This window comes from Melanerpes formicivorus, unplaced genomic scaffold, assembly GCF_026170545.1.
Source record: "Melanerpes formicivorus ecotype bairdi unplaced genomic scaffold, bMelFor1.0.p_v2 SCAF_18, whole genome shotgun sequence".
Taxonomy (NCBI): Eukaryota; Metazoa; Chordata; class Aves; order Piciformes; family Picidae; genus Melanerpes; species Melanerpes formicivorus.
In genome coordinates, this window is record NW_027142370.1 from 13,911,357 (window position 1) to 13,927,162 (window position 15,806).

The following is a 15,806-nucleotide window of genomic DNA, read 5'->3' on the forward strand; positions in this document are numbered from 1 at the left end:
TATTATTATTATTATTATTATTATTATTATTATTATTATTATTATTATTATTATTATTATTATTATTTTGGTGGAAAGGAGGATTTTGCAATCACAGGATCACAGAATTGTTTTGGTTGGAAAAGGCCTCTCAGATTATCAAGTCTAACCCTTCTCTAACCCCACCAAGGCTGGTGCTAAACCATGTTCCTCAGCACCACAGCTCTGCCTCTTTGAAACACCTCCAGGGATGGGGACTCAACCACCCCCCTGGGCAGCCTGCTTCAGTCTTTGAGAATCCTTTCAGGGAGGAAGTTTCTTCCAGTGTCCAACCAAAACCTCCCCTGGTGCAAGCTGAGGCCACTTCCTCTTGTGCAGTCAATTGTTAACTATGGAGAAGAATTCAAAGCCCACCTGGCTCCAACCTCCCTTCAGGGAGTTGTAGAGAGCAATCATAGGATCAGTCAGGGTTGGAAGGGACCACAAGGATTATCTAGTTCCAACCCCCCTGCCATGGGCAGGGACACCCCACACTACATCAGCCTGGCCAGAGCCTCATCCAGCCTGGGCTTAAACACCTCCAGGGACGGGGCCCCAGCCACCTCCCTGGACAACCCATTCCAGGGCTTCACCACTCTCATGGGGAAGAACTTCCTCCTCACCTCCAGCCTGAATCTCCCCACCTCCAGCTTCATTCCATTCCCCCTAGTCCTATCACTCCCTGAGATCCTGAGCAGTCCCTCCCCAGCCTTCCTGTAGCCCCCTTCAGATCCTGGAAGGCCACAATGAGGTCACCTGGGAGCCTTCTCTTCTCCAGACTGAACAGCCCCAACTCCTTCAGTCTGTCCTCACAGGAGAGGTGCTCCAGCCCTCTGCTCATCCTCCTGGCCCTTCTCTGGACACCTTCCAGCACCTCCACATCCCTCTTGGAATAGGGGCTCCAGAACTGGAGGCAGTACTCCAGGTGGGGTCTCAGCAGAGCTGAGCAGAGGGGGAGAATCACCTCCCTTGCCCTGCTGGCCACACTTCTCCTGATGCAGCCCAGGATCTGATTGGCTTTGCAGGCTGCAAGTGCACACTGAGAGCTCCTGTTGAGCTTCTCCTCCCCCAGCACCCCCAAGTCTCTCTCCTCAGGGCTGCTTTCCAGCCAGTCCCTGCCCAGCCTGTAATTGTGCCTGGGATTGCCTCGACCCAGCTGCAGGACCCTGCCCTTGGTCTTGTTGACCCTCCTGAGGTTGGCTTGTGCCCACCTCTCCAGCCTGTCCAGGTCCCTCTGGATGGCCTCCCTTCCCTCCAGCCTGTCTGCTGCACCACACAGCTTGGTGTCATCAGCAAACCTGCTGAGGGTGCACTCAATGCCACTGTCCATGGCACCCACAAAGATGTAGAACAAGCCTGGTCCCAGGACTGATCCCTGAGGGACTCTGCTTGTCCCTGGCCTCCACTGGGACATGGAGCCATTGACAGCCACTCTCTGGGTGCAGTCATCAAGCCAGTTCTGTATCCATCTAGTGGTCCCTCCACAATCAAAGCAGGAGGGGGTTAGCAGACAGCCCTGAGCACCTTTGTTCCATAGTGTCCTTGCCTCAGATCCCCATGGGGATGCCTCAGTTTGGGATCACACTTGGTCAGTCAGGATAGGATAGGATAGAATAGAATAGAATAGAATAGAATAGAATAGAATAGAATAGACCAGGTTGGAAGAGATCTTCAAGATCATCAAATCCAACCCATCATCCAACACCATCTAATCAACTAAACCATGGCACCAAGCACCCCATCAAGTCTCCTCCACCCCCCAATGATGGTGACTCCACCACCTCCCTGGGCAGCACATTCCAATGGCCAATCTCTCTCTCTATGAGGAATTTCTTCCTAACATCCAGCCTAAACCTCCGCTGGTGCAGCTTGAGACTGTGTCCTCTTGTTCTGAAATTGGTTTAAGATGAGGCTGGAATAACTCTTGCAGGGAGAGGGGCTCCTGGGTAAAGCTGGGGCCAGCTCTCACATGGAGGACAGTTCCCCAGCAGGTGAAAATTGGAGGTGACACACTGCTGGCACAGAGGGGGGCAGTGCTGCTTGGCTTGTGGCATCAGAAGTTAGTCTGGATGCAGGTGGGTGGGGGTGGGAGATGTCCCCTGTCCCATGGCAGGTCAAGAAGAGGTGGAGATGGTGCTGTGAGCAGGAGATGGTATAATCTGGGAGGAATTAGAGGGGGGCTTATGCAGTGGACAGCATCAAGGATCTCTGAATGTGGAGGGCCACCACTGCAGCATCCTGTAAATGGGATGACCAGAGCCCTTCTGATCACTTCATGCTTTGAAGTTGAGGACACTGCATGTGGGGCTCAGCACACTCTTTTGGTGACCCTCCTGCCTCATATGAAGAGCAAATCCTGAAGAGGGTGAACTTTAGGTAGCAAATCATACAACCATAGACTGGGTTGTGTTGGAGGAGCAGTCTGGGGGTAACACCTCTTACAGAGCCAAACAGAGATCACTGGAAAGCATCTCATGTCAGGAGCTGAAGTAAGGGTGGTACCCTCAGATTTCCTGGGGCTATGGAATGGTTGCCAAGGCTTTTCAGTTCAGTGCTGGCACTTTGCTTGGTGGAGCAGGAGCTGGGCATTTGCAGTTCTGAACCTGAGCTCTTCCTGGGGGCAGATAGAGCACCCTGTGAAACATGAGCTGATGGGAGATGTCCCTGCTCACTGCAGGGGGCTTGGCTTACATGACCTCTGGAGGTCCTCTCCAACCCAAACCATTGATTCTTCATGACATGGCACCTTCTAATTGCTACTACTGGTCCCAGGCCAGAGGGCCCACTTACCCTGTCCCTTTCTTGTTGGCAAAAGCCTGGTGAAGTGGTCATTGAGTGTTGGCTCTTGCTGTGCACTGAAGGGAGGCAGATGTTGTTCCTCTGGAGTTCTCCTTAAGTCAGGAGTGAGGAAAGTCCCCACCCTTTGTACCCAGTGCAGCCTAACCTCCTGCAAGTATGGGCACAGCCAGGACTCCTGATAGCATCAAGCACCAGTCAGCACTGGGAGCCAGCAAAGCCTTCCTGTGGAGCTGGCAGAGCCTGGGCAGGAGAGTGGAGAGTGGATGCTGCATGCATGAGAAGCCACCCAGGATGGCTCTACTCAGATCCTTCCTTGCCCCTCTGAAGGGTTTTGTGGGGAGTGTGGGGCTTGGCCTTTCTCAGAGCTGTTTGCCTTGTGTTAGAGGAAACGTCACCTCTTTTTATAGGAGTCACAGAATGCCTTGGGTTGGAAGGGACCTTTAAATAGATATCTCTGACTACAGCTGGTTGCTCAGGAAATATGCAGGCCCTGCCCAGAGCACCTTCCAGCTCCAACTACTGCCCTACCTGGTGTCCAAGGAAGGATCTGAGGACTTGCTGGGTCAGTGTATCCTGCCCAGGGGTGATTTCCAACTGGTTTTTCTCTTGCCAAACCTCTTCACTGGACCTAGCCACCTGCAAGCACAGTGCCACACAGGCAGCAGCTGATGGTTTTGAACCATCACCCCTTGTCCTGTCACAACAGGCTCTGCTAAAGTCTGTCCCCAGCTTTCTCGCAGGCCCCATGGTCACCCTGACTGTCCAACCTGAGCTTCAGGCTCTGCCTTTACATCTTGATGGGAGTGTGGAGCTCTCAGTGCTGCCATCACCCCCTCACACCAAGGCAGGCTGAGAAGAGACTTCCCATGCCACCTGTGGCCAGCAGCCACGATGCCTCTGCAAAGCTTCCTTGGCCCTGGCCAGTCATGGAGGGGAGTGGAGGTGTTTTTTGGAGGCTGGCATCAGCATCACAGAGGAACTCAGGAATATTCATGATTGGGCCAGGGGGACATGGCAGAGCTGAGTGTGCAGCCTGAGCCTGGGGAGAGAAGCTCAGATGTCTTCTCACCACTCTGTGCTGTGGGAAACATCCCAAGTGATGTCCCCTAAGCCACCCCAGCCCTGTAACAGGAGAAGGTTAGCTCCTCACAGGGATTAAAGCTGCTCACACAGCAGTAAATCACTGTGCAATGATCCAGCTGGAAATGGCAGTGGGTGAGGAGGGAGAGATGAGATCCTCCACCACTGCCTTAGCTAAGGCAGCAGCCCAAGGAGGGAGTAGAAGGGAAGGTCTCATCCCTTGCTTTGCATGAGCTGGGCCAAGAAAGTGAGAGAAGGTGCAAGACCTTGGCTGCACCAAAAAATCCTCCAGCACTCACAGAGAGGCAATGGCTTCTGAACCTCTGGCCAAGCTGCACTCCCAGGCCTCAGTTTTCCCAGGTCTAAGATGTGGATGAAAGTCCTTGAAGGTTTTGGGCTTTGGGCTTCAGAGACAGGGTGATGGAGACAATCACAGACTCAACCAGGTTGGAAGAGACCTCCAGCATCATCAAGTCCAACTGATCAGCCACCTAATCAGTTAGACCATGGCACTGAGTGCCTCATCCAGGCTTTTCTTGAACACCTCCAGGGATGTTGACCCCACCTTAAGGTGTTTTTATTCCTCTCTGCTATGAAATGCTCCTGCAAACACCTCCTCAGCAGGAGAAATCCCAGCCCAGGAGCACCCTCACAAAATGGAAGTCATGCCAGGACAGGGCTTCACCTCTCCTCCCTCCATCATGTGCAGCTGGCAGGTCTTGTGGGGCAGGTGTGCCCCCAGGACTCTCCACATCAACCCCCTCTGCACTTAACCCCTGCAGATACAGGAGGAGACTTGGAAGAACCAGTGCTCAGTATCTGCAGTAGTTCCTGGGCACAGGAAACTCTGCATGCCACATGTGCACCAGTGATGTCCTTGCCTCTCACTGGGCTAACTGGGGAGGCAAGGCTTCACCAGATCTTCTCTTCCTGGGCAGTGCTGGGAGCAGCCCAGATAAGCTGTTGCCTACGTGATGCTTGGGCTTGCCCCAGCGCTGTTTGTTTCTGAGCCCCATGACATCCTGGAAGTGAACTAATCCTCTTCTGACAGCTGGGGAAACTGAGGCACGGCCCACTGGGGTGACCTGCTCTCCTCAGAGATGTGTGGCTTCATCGTGTTGTCCTTCTCCAGACACCCAGTCATGGCCTTTCCCGTTGACCTTGGGAACAGAGGGGGAAAAGATCAGCAGCTCCCAAGGGAAATGTGTGGGACACCACCACATGGAAAGGAGAGAGCAGGAGGGCCTGAAAATCATGTGGCAGCTCTCCCCAAACTGGAGACCTCCAAGGCAGCATTTTGGCTTAAACTAGCAGTGATTATGACTTCTGCAGAGGAGGGGTAGAAGACCTTCAGCTCAGCACAAAGTTGTCCCCAGGCCTTGGGAATCAGAGAATTATTTTGGTTGGAAAAGGCCTCTAAGATCACAGAGGTGTCAGCTGGAGCAGCCAGGCTCAGACTGCACTCAGAGAACCTGGGAAGTGTCCTCAGACTTGTGAGGCCAGCACAGAGCTGTCTCACTGGGTAACCTCATTCAGCAGTTGGCCAAAGTCCATCCTGAGCCTGGGTGCTTCAGCAGAGTCACAGTACTACAGTATCAGAGTACATCAGAGGTTGGAAGGGACCTCCAGAGATCATCCAGTCCAACCCCCTGCCAGAGCAGGGTCACCCAGGGTAGGCTGCCCAGGAATGCATCCAGGTGGGTGTTGAATGTCTCCAGAGGAGGAAACTCCACAGCCTCCCTGGGCAGCCTGCTCCAGGGCTCTGGCACCCTCACTGTACAGAAGTTTCTCCTCATACTGAGGTGAAATCTTTTCTGTTCAAGCCTGAACCTGTTGTTCCTTGTCTCATTACTGTGCACCACTGAAAAGAGCTTGGCCCCCTCCACTTGACACCCACCCCTCAGATATTGATCCACGTTGATCAGATCCCCTCTCAGCCTTCTCCTCTCCAGACTAAACAGCCCCAGGGCTCTCAGTCTCTCTTCACAAGGAGATGCTCAAGTCCCCTAAGCAGCCTCATGGCTCTCCACTGGACTGTCTCCAGCAGGTCTCTGTCTCTCTTGACCTGGGGAGCCCCAAACTGGACACAGGATTGCAGGTGTGGTCTGAGCAGGGCAGAGTAGAGGGGGAGATGAACCTCCCTAGTCCTGGTGGACACACTTTTCACCCTCCTTGAGGGGCTCCAGAAGATGCCCTTCACCAGCTGTCCCACCAGCCCCAGGGACAGCCAGGAGAGCTCAGAGTGCCCTTCCAGCCCAAGGGCTTTCCCGTGGGTTAGCAGGGATTATCCATGAGTGATGGAGAAGGCTGGTCCCACGGAGGAGGCACCTGCCTCCATTCACGTAGCTGATGCCCTGTTTGTGCCTGGGTGAGGAGCACTTGACCTGGGCAGTGTTCATGTGCTTGGCTGGATGCCTTTCCTGTAAAACTGGGGTGCATCACATCCAGCTGGTAGCTGCTAGGGAGCTTTGACTCAGCTGGCCTTGGCTCCAGCCCTGAAGCTTCAGCCCAGTCCCTTGTGGAACCTGCTCTTCTGGCTGGCAGGAACTTGCTGGGTGAGCCTCAGGTCTCACTGTGCCTCTTTATAGCTCTGTTTGGATGGAGAAAGCTGAGCCACCATGGCAAACCCTCACTGCAGACAAAGGGGTCTGGATGCTTGGCTAGATGGTTGTGTGCCCAGCTATGAGAACCTCAACACAAGAGGGACATAGACCTGCTGGAGTGGGTCCAGAGGAGGCCATGAAGATGATCAGAGGAGGCTGAAGAACCTCTCCTATGAGAACAGGCTGAAAGAATTGGGGCTGTTCAGCCTGGAGAAGAGAAGGCTCCAGGGAGACCTTAGAGCAGCATTTCAATATCTGAAGGGGACCTCCAGGAAGGCTGGGGAGGGACTGTTCAGAAGGGCCTGTGGGGATAGGATGAGGAGCAGTGGTCTGAATCTGGAGCAGGGGAGGTTTAGGTTGGACATTAGGAGGAAGTTCTTCACAGTGAGGGTGGTGAAATACTGGAGCAGGTTGCCCAGGGATGTGTTTGAGACTCTGTCCCTGGAGACATTCAAGATCAGACTTGATGTGTCCCTGGGCAGCCTGGTCTGGCAGGAGGTGTCCCTGCTGCCTGCAGAGGGGTTGGACAGGACTTTTTAGGGTCCCTTCCAACCCAATGCAACCTGTGGATCTGAATCTGTACGAGGGTGACAGGGGACATAGGGCTGAGCCCCCCCTCTGAAAGCACCACAGGGTGGGAGACCAGCAGTGCTGCTCCATACTGCTTCTGCTACCACCTGCCCCTCTTTATGGGGAGGGACAACCTCCCCATGGGTGACATGGACAGTGGCAGTGAGTGCACCCTCAGCAAGTTTGCTGATGACACCAAGCTGTGTGGTGCAGCAGACAGGCTGGAGGGAAGGGAGGCCATCCAGAGGGACCTGGACAGGCTGGAGAGGTGGGCACAAGCCAACCTCAGGAGGTTCAACAAGACCAAGGGCAGGGTCCTGCATCTGGATCGAGGCAATCCCAGGCACAAATACAGGCTGGGCAGGGACTGGCTGGAAAGCAGCCCTGAGGAGAGAGACTTGGGGGTGCTGGGGGAGGAGAAGCTCACCAGGAGCTCTCAGTGTGCACTTGCAGCCCACAAAGCCAATCAGATCCTGGGCTGCAGCAGGAGAAGTGTGGCCAGCAGGGCAAGGGAGGTGATTCTCCCCCTCTGCTCAGCTCTGCTGAGACCCCACCTGGAGTACTGCCTCCAGTTCTGGAGCCCCTATTCCAAGAGGGATCTGGAGGTGCTGGAAGGTGTCCAGAGCAGGGCCAGGAGGATGATCAGAGGGCTGGAGCACCTCTCCTGTGAGGACAGACTGAAGGAGTTGAGGCTGTGAGGGCAGACTGAAGGAGTTGGGGCTGTTCAGTCTGGAGAAGAGAAGGCTCCCAGGTGACCTCATTGTGGCCTTCCAGGATCTGAAGGGGGCTACAGGAAGGCTGGGGAGGGACTGCTCAGGATCTCAGGGAGTGATAGGACTAGGGGGAATGGAATGAAGCTGGAGGTGGGGAGATTCAGGCTGGAGGTGAGGAGGAAGTTCTTCCCCATGAGAGTGGTGAAGCCCTGGAATGGGTTGTCCAGGGAGGTGGTTGAGGCCCTGTCCCTGGAGGTGTTTAAGCCCAGGCTGGATGAGGCTCTGGGCAGGCTGATCTAGTGTGGGGTGTCCCTGGCCATGGCAGGGGGGTTGGAACTAGATGATCCTTGTGGTCCCTTCCAACCCTGACTGATTCTATGATACCCTGGTCAGTGCCTGCTCCATCCCTCCTGTTGCTGTGCCAGCCTGGAGGCCACCAGCATGGCTGCAAGGAGGGAGGTGGGGAGCTGGGATTTGGAGGATCTATTTCCATCCCTGCCCTTGCTGCAGCCCTGGACACCTCCAGGTGTTATGGAACTGCTTGGCATTAAACCAACAACGTCAGAGTCTTTAATTAGCAGTGGGAAAGTGTTTCAGGAATGCTGTGGGTGGATGCTGTGCCACCAGGTCCTCCTCCCTGGGGAGGGTGAGGAGATATGACTGTGCCTCTCTGGCCCTCACTCAACAGCTGCTGCAGGTGGCCAAAAGATGTTCCTGACAGGTGTGGGGTGCCTCCCCACCCAGCCCCCCCCCCTGCAGTGCTGGGGCAGCTCTGGAGTCCTCAGCACAGACAGGGACCTGTTGGAGTGGGGCCAGAAGAGACCACAGCAATGCTGGGAGGGCTGGAAGCCCTCTGCTATTGAGTCCAGGCTGAGAGAGTTAGGGGTGTTGAGCTTGGAGAGGGGAAGGCTCCAGGGAGAGATCTCCTGGTGGCCTTCCAATGCTAAAGGGGCTGAACAGAAAGTTTGGGACAGACTTTTTCTCAGGGCCTGTTGTGACAGGACAAGGGGTGATGGTTTGAGACTGAAAGAGGGAAGTTGAGACTGGAGAGAAGAAAGAGATATTTGACCCTGAGGGTGGTGAGACCCTGGCCCAGGTTGCCCAGAGAGGTGGGAGATGTAAGGCTCCCTGCTTTCTGCTGAAGTCACAGCTCTGTACAGAGCCCAGAAGGTCATTGTTCTGCTCAAGAGTCACAGAATCATAGCACCATAGAATCAATAAGGTAAGAAAAGACCTCAAAGATCATCAAGTCCAACCTGTCACCCAACACCTCATGACTACTAAACCATGGCACCAAGTGCCACATCCAATCCCCTCTTGAGCACCTCCAGGGATGGTGACTCCACCACCTCCCTGGGCAGCACATTCCAATGGCCAAAAACTCTCTCTGGGAAGAACTTTCTCCTCACCTCCAGCCTAAACTTCCCCTGGCACATATTGGGACTGTGTCCTCTTGTTCTGGTGCTGGTTGCCTGGGAGAAGAGAGCAACCCCCCTCCTGGCTACAGCCTCCCTTCAGACATCTGATGGTGGCTGGAAGGAAACAGCAGAGGTGGCAGAGACTCTCTGCTGACAGGGCTTTGACTGTCCTGTGGTCACAAAACCTTGGTGGGGGGACAACAGTGACGTCTGTAAATGTACCAAGTAACTCAGGACCCCCTGACCTGTGTCCTGAGGGGCCCAGGGGGCATGTTTGGGCTGACCCCCTGTGTGATCTCCACAATCAGTGCCTGATGGGGCTGCCTTTGCTCAGGGTGTGCAGTGGACACAAGTGACATGGGATGGGTGTTTCTGGTGGCCTCAGCTCTGGTGGGGTTCTCACAGAATTGCCTAGATTGGGAAAGACCTTTAAGAGCATGGAGTTCAATCATTAGTCTAGCACTGACCAGTCCTCAACCAAACCATGCCCCCTCAGCACCACATTTACACGACTAACAAATAACTCCAGGGATGGGCACTCCACCACCTCCCTGGGCAGCCTGCTCCAATGCCTGAGAACCATTCGAGTGAAGAAACCTTGCCTAATAGCCAACCTGAGCCTCCCTTGGTGCAACTCGAGGCCGATTCCTCTTGTCCATAGAGCCAGTTTTCAACCCAGGCTCCCTGGCCTAGGACATTGCCATCCTCTAGTGGCTACATCTAGAAGCACAGCAGTGCTGGTGGAGCAGAGGTCTCCAGAGCCGCAAGCACCATGCAGGGCATGTGGATCTTCGCTGGGGAGGAGCCAGGCTGGAAGGAGCCTCACGGGTCCTCCCCTTTTACCTCTCTCCATCAGCAGTGAAGGTCAGGGGCAGCTTTTCTTGCCCCAAAAGGACTTGATGCCCAGTACCACTGGGCTTTGGAGAGCTGTATTTAACACTCTGCTTTACTGGTGATGCTTTGCTCAGGGACTGATGCTTTGCCCTTTGCTTCAGCAGGAGCAGGGAGATCATTCTGCCCTGTACTCAGCACTGGTTGGGCAACAAGGCTGGGGAGAACCTCTAATCAACTAAACCATGGCACCAAGCAACCCATCCAGTCTCTTCCTAAACACCTCCAGTGATGGTGACTCCACCACCTCCCTGGGCAGCACATTCCAATGGCCAATCTCTCTTCCTATGAAGAACTTCTTCCTAACATCCAGCCTGAACCTCCCCTGGCACAGCTTGAGACTGTGTCCTCTTGTTCTGGTGCTGCTTGCCTGGGAGGAGAGACCAACCCCCACCTGGCTACAACCTCCCTTCAAGTAGCTGTAAAGAGCCATAAGGTCTCCCCTGAGCCTCCTCTTCTCTAGGCTAAGCAACCCCAGCTCCCTCAGCCTCTCCTCACAGGGCTGTGCTCCAAACCCCTCCCCAGCTTTGTTGCCCTTCTCTGGACACCTTCCAGCAACTCAACATCTTTCCTAAACTGAGGGGCCCAGAACTGGACACAGTAAAAAGGGAATAAAGGAGAGAGACTGATGGGATGGGAAAGAAACCAAACCAGCTGGGATAGAAATCAGAACAATCCAATGACACAGATACAGATAGGTACAAACCAATATCCAACCCAAGCCCTGATGGCAATGATGTCACCATTGCCACCACTGATGCCTGGGGCAGGCATTGGGGAAGTTCCAGAGTGGACTGAGCAGCAGATGGGAACCAGATTCAGGAGCTGGATTCTGGAACTGGACTCAGGAACATATGGACTGGGATCCAAGGCAGAAGCAACACAGCTCTCCTTGGACACTGGCCATTGAAGAAGAGGCTTGACCCTGGTGATCCCTCAGCTTTCTCCTCAGCATGATTAGGTGGTGTTGGTGATCTTGAAGGTCTCTTCCAACATGGTCTATTCTATTCTACTCTACTTCTCTTCTCTTCCCCTTCTCTTCCCCTTCTCTTCTCTTCTCTTCTCTTCTCTTTCTTCTCTTCTCTTCTCTTCTCTTCTCTTCTCTTCTCTTCTCTTCTCTTCTCTTCTCTTCTCTTCTCTTCTCTTCTCTTCTCTTCTCTTCTCTTCTCTTCTCTTCTCTTCTCTTCTCTTCTCTTCTCTTCTCTTCTCTTCTCTTCTCTTCTCTTCTCTTCTCTCTTCTCTTCTCTCTTCTCTTCTCTTCTCTTCTCTTTCTCTTCTCTTCTCTTCTCTTCTCTTCTCTTCTCTTCTCTTCTCTTCTCTTCTCTTCTCTTCTCTTCTCTTCTCTTCTCTTCTCTTCTCTTCTCTTCTCTTCTCTTCTCTTCTCTTCTCTTCTCTTCTCTCTTCTCTTCTCTTCTCTTCTCTTCTCTTCTCTTCTCTTCTCTTCTCTTCTCTTCTCTTCTCATGTCCATGAGCTGCAATCCCTTCTTGGTCAGTTGAGGGTCACCTGTCCCGTCCCCTCCTCCTGGCAGGTACCACCTTTGCCTTCCTGCACCTCAAGGTGGCACACAAGACGTAGCAGTGCCCTTGGAGTGCCCCGAAGGAAGTCCCAGCCAGATCCTTTCTGCAGCCCAGCCCTTGGCAGGGGCTCTCCCCATCAGCTTCTCACTGCTAGAAGCAGTCCCTGGCCGTGCAAACGTGCCCTGAGCTGCAGAAAGTGCCTCACTGAGCAGAGTCAGAGCTGAGAATTCAAATCCCTGAGCAGAAGCAGTTCTGTTCCAGCTCAGACCTGGAGAGCTGGATATACTCCAGACAGGCCTTTTGGAATGCTGATCTTCCTTGCCTATCCATCTCCTGTCCAAGGGAAGGCAGGTTTGAATCCTCTCCCAATTCTTGGCTTGCAGCAAATTTGAAACACAGCTTGAGAACCTCCTCCCTTTGCACCAGGAGCTGTTGTGGGGTTTTGCTGCACTGCATCTTGCCTGAGGTGATCCTGGCCCATGATTGGATCCCTTGGGAACCAAAGTAATGAAATCAATTAACAGGAAAATGATTGTAACAGCTGATGGAGAGCAACACACCAGTGGTTCAGATGAGGGCTGGGGGCTGGGATCTCTGAGGATTTTTCTTACTGCCCTGACTTTGTGTGAGAGTTAGAATCACAGAATTATGGGATTGTTTAGGTTGGAGGAGACCTTCAATGTCATCAGGTCCAACCACGAACCCAGCACTGCCAGCTCACCACTAGACCATGTCCCTCAGCACCACATCTGCACAGCTTGGAAACCCCTGCAGGGATGGGGACTCCACATGGGCAGCCTGGTCCAGGGACTTGGTAACCCTCAAGGGGAAGGAATTGTTCCTGTGCCCAACCTAAACCTCCCCTGGAACAACTTCAGGCCATTTCCTCTTGTCCTATCACCTGATTCTGGGCAGAAGAGACTAACCCCCACCTGGCTCCAACCTCCTTTCAGGGAGCTGTAGAGAGCAATGAGCTCTCCCCTCAGCCTCCTTTGGTCCATGCAGAATGACTCCAGTTCCCTCAGCTGCTCCTCACCAGCCCTGCTCTCCAGATCCTTCCCCAGCTTTGCTGCCCTTGGTTGGACCTGCTCCAACACCTTGGTGTCCTTCTTAGAGTGAGGGCCCCCAGTCTGCATTCACAGGAATGCTGCATGAATTGATCTTCAATGCAGAGAAATACCTCCTCCACTTAGCTGCACGGAGGGGGATGAGAAGATAGATCCTAATGGTCCAACAACAAGAAGACAGACCCCCCCAAACCCCAAATGAGACACTTTAGCAGTCCAAGAATTCCTGAGTCTGTGTCCCTGAGGTCTGAATGGTCTGAGGTCTGATCAGCAGGTCTGATCCTGCTGATCCCAAATGAGATTCAGATTGGAGGTCAGGAAGAAGTTCTTCCACATGAGGGTGGTGAGACACTGGCACAGGTTGCCCAGGGAAATGGTGGAAGCCTCATGCCTGGAGGTTTTGAAGGCCAGGCTGGATGTGGCTGTGAGCAACCTGATGTAGTGTGAGGTGTCCCTGCCCATGGCAGAGAGTTTGGAACTGGATGATCCTTGAGGTCCCTTCCAACCCTGATAGGTTGGACTCGGTGATCTCAGAGGTCTTTTCCAACCTGGTCTATTCTATTCTATTCTATTCTATTCTATTCTATTCTATTCTATTCTATTCTATTCTATTCTATTCTATTCCATTCCATTCCATTCCATTCCATTCCATTCCATTCCATTCCATTCCATTCTATTCTATCCAAAGCTGGTCTTCAGGTTGTTCCCAGCTTTTGCCTCACTAAGTGGTTTTGATAGAAGTCTGCTTCCCTCCAGCTGCCTGTTGCTGGATTACAGGCTCCAGCTGCACATCCCCTGGAGTGAGCAAGCCCAGAGTTCTGCAGGGATGTTTCTGCATGTGCTCAATAGCTGAGCTGGCTGGAAATGGCCCAGGTCCATCTGTGCAGCTTGGGACTGCATCCTGGTGAGGCTCTCAAAAGGTCTTAACACATACTGGGGGCTTGTGGGTCATGAACCTGCTTTTTCCACAGGGTGTTGATCTGTTATAGGGTAGAAGGGCTCTGCAGTGGGACCTTGACAGGCTGGACAGATGGGCAGAGTCCAATAGGATGGCATTCAACAAGTCCAAGTGCCAGGTGCTGCACTTTGGCCACAACAACCCCATGCAGAGCTACAGGCTGGGGTCAGGGTGGCTGAGAGCAGCCAGGCAGTAAGGGACCTGGGGGGTACTGGTTGATAGTAGGCTGAACATGAGCCAGCAGTGTGCCCAGGTGGCCAAGAAGGCCAATGGCATCCTGGCCTGCATTGGGAATAGCGTGGCCAGCAGGAGCAGGGAGGTCATTGTGCCCTGGTTAGGCCACACCTTGAGTCCTGTGTCCAGTTCTGGGCTCCTCAGTTTTAAGAAGGACATTGAGACACTGGAAGGTGTCCAGAGAAGAGCAACGAGGCTGGGGAGGGGTCTGGAGCACAGCCCTGTGAGGAGAGGCTGAGGGAGCTGGGGTTGCTTAGCCTGGAGAAGAGGAGGCTCAGGGGAGACCTTAGTACTGTCTCCAACTCCCTGAAGGGAGGCTGTAGCCAGGAGATTGTTGGTCTCTTCTCCCAGGCACGCAGCACCAGAACAAGAGGACACAGTCTCAAGCTGTGCCATGGGAAGTTTAGGCTGGAGGTGAGGAGAAAGTTCTTCACAGAGAGAGTTGTTATCCATCCATCCATCCATCCATCCATCCATCCATCCATCCATCCATCCATCCATCCATCCTTCCATCCATCCATCCCATCCATCCATCCACCCCTCCATCCATCCATCCTTCTACCCACCCATCCATCCATCCATCCATCCATCCATCCATCCATCCATCCTTCTACCCACCCATCCACCCATCCACCCATCATCAGTTTCTCCACTCTGGTGCCCCGGGGCAGCTGTGTTTCAGAGGCTGGTGAGGTGCTGCCTGCTTGAGAGCAGGGCTGGGATCCATCAGCAGCCTGCTCCCCGTTTCCTGTTATTACAAGGCTTTGCCTTCCATCACTGAGAGCTCTGCCAGACTCCACCTTTTCTCCAGGCTGGCTGGTGCCTGCAGGCTGACATGGTTTTGGAAAACTTCAGCTAGAATTTTGCAAGAATGAGATTAGGAGGGGGAAGCACACACAGAAAAGGAGCTGTTTGCCCGTGTTGGGTGGAGAGGGAGGATTCCAGTGGTTTTCTGTCAGCCCTTTCGTTCCTTCTGCATCAGAAGGGGCCCTGAAAAGTGGGAGCAGGGGAAGGTCTCTGCACTCGCTGTACCAGCAGTGCTTGCCAAGGATGGGCTTCTGCCCTTGAGCAGATCTCATCCTTGGCTGGCAGCCTCTGTTGGCCATGTGCCCACCACAACCTCCTCGTGGCACAGCAGAGCTGCTCCTGCCTGCAGTGCTCCACCAGGGAAAAGGGAGAATGGATTTAAGCTGGGAGGGGAGAGATTCAGACTGGAGAGAAGGAAGAAACCTTTTACTCTGAGGGTGGTGAGACCCTGGCCCGGGTTGCCCAGAGAGGTGGGAGATGTCCCATCCCTGGAACCATTCCAGGTCAGGTTGTTTGGGGCTGTGAGCAACCTGCTCTAGTTGGGGATGTCCCTGTTGACTGCAGGGGGGTTGCACTGGGTGACCCTTAAAGGTTCCTTCCAACCCAACCTATTCTATGATTGTGTGATTACACAATCCCTTTGCACAGGGCACTGGAGGACAAGGGAAAGGCTGGGATGTGTCGTGGCCACCCCTATTCTGCCCCAGGACATCAGATGTGACACTTGTGGGGTGACCCTGAGCAGCTGTCCCGGTGTCCTCCATCACAAGGGGCTCGTGCTCTGCAGACAGCTGAGCAAACAACCCAGCCCGGCCTGCAGCTTCCACCGCAAAGCCCAAGGGGAGTCTGGGGCTGAGTCACACAAGGACAACAAACAGAGGAGCTCCCTCCGCTGACAACAGGGGACTGGGGGGAAGAAAAAGGAAACCTGACCCAAAACAAGACCTGAGGTGGTGATTTGTTTCCCCAGCCTTCACTCTGTTTTACTTTGGGGCTGCTGGTGTGAACAGGCTGCGGCAAATGTTGACTTTCCTGCGCGCCCCTTCCACCGGGGGGGGTTGCTGCTGCTTCTTATTATTTTTTTTTTCTTTTTTTTTCCTTTCTTTTTTTTCTTTTTTTTTCCTTCTTTT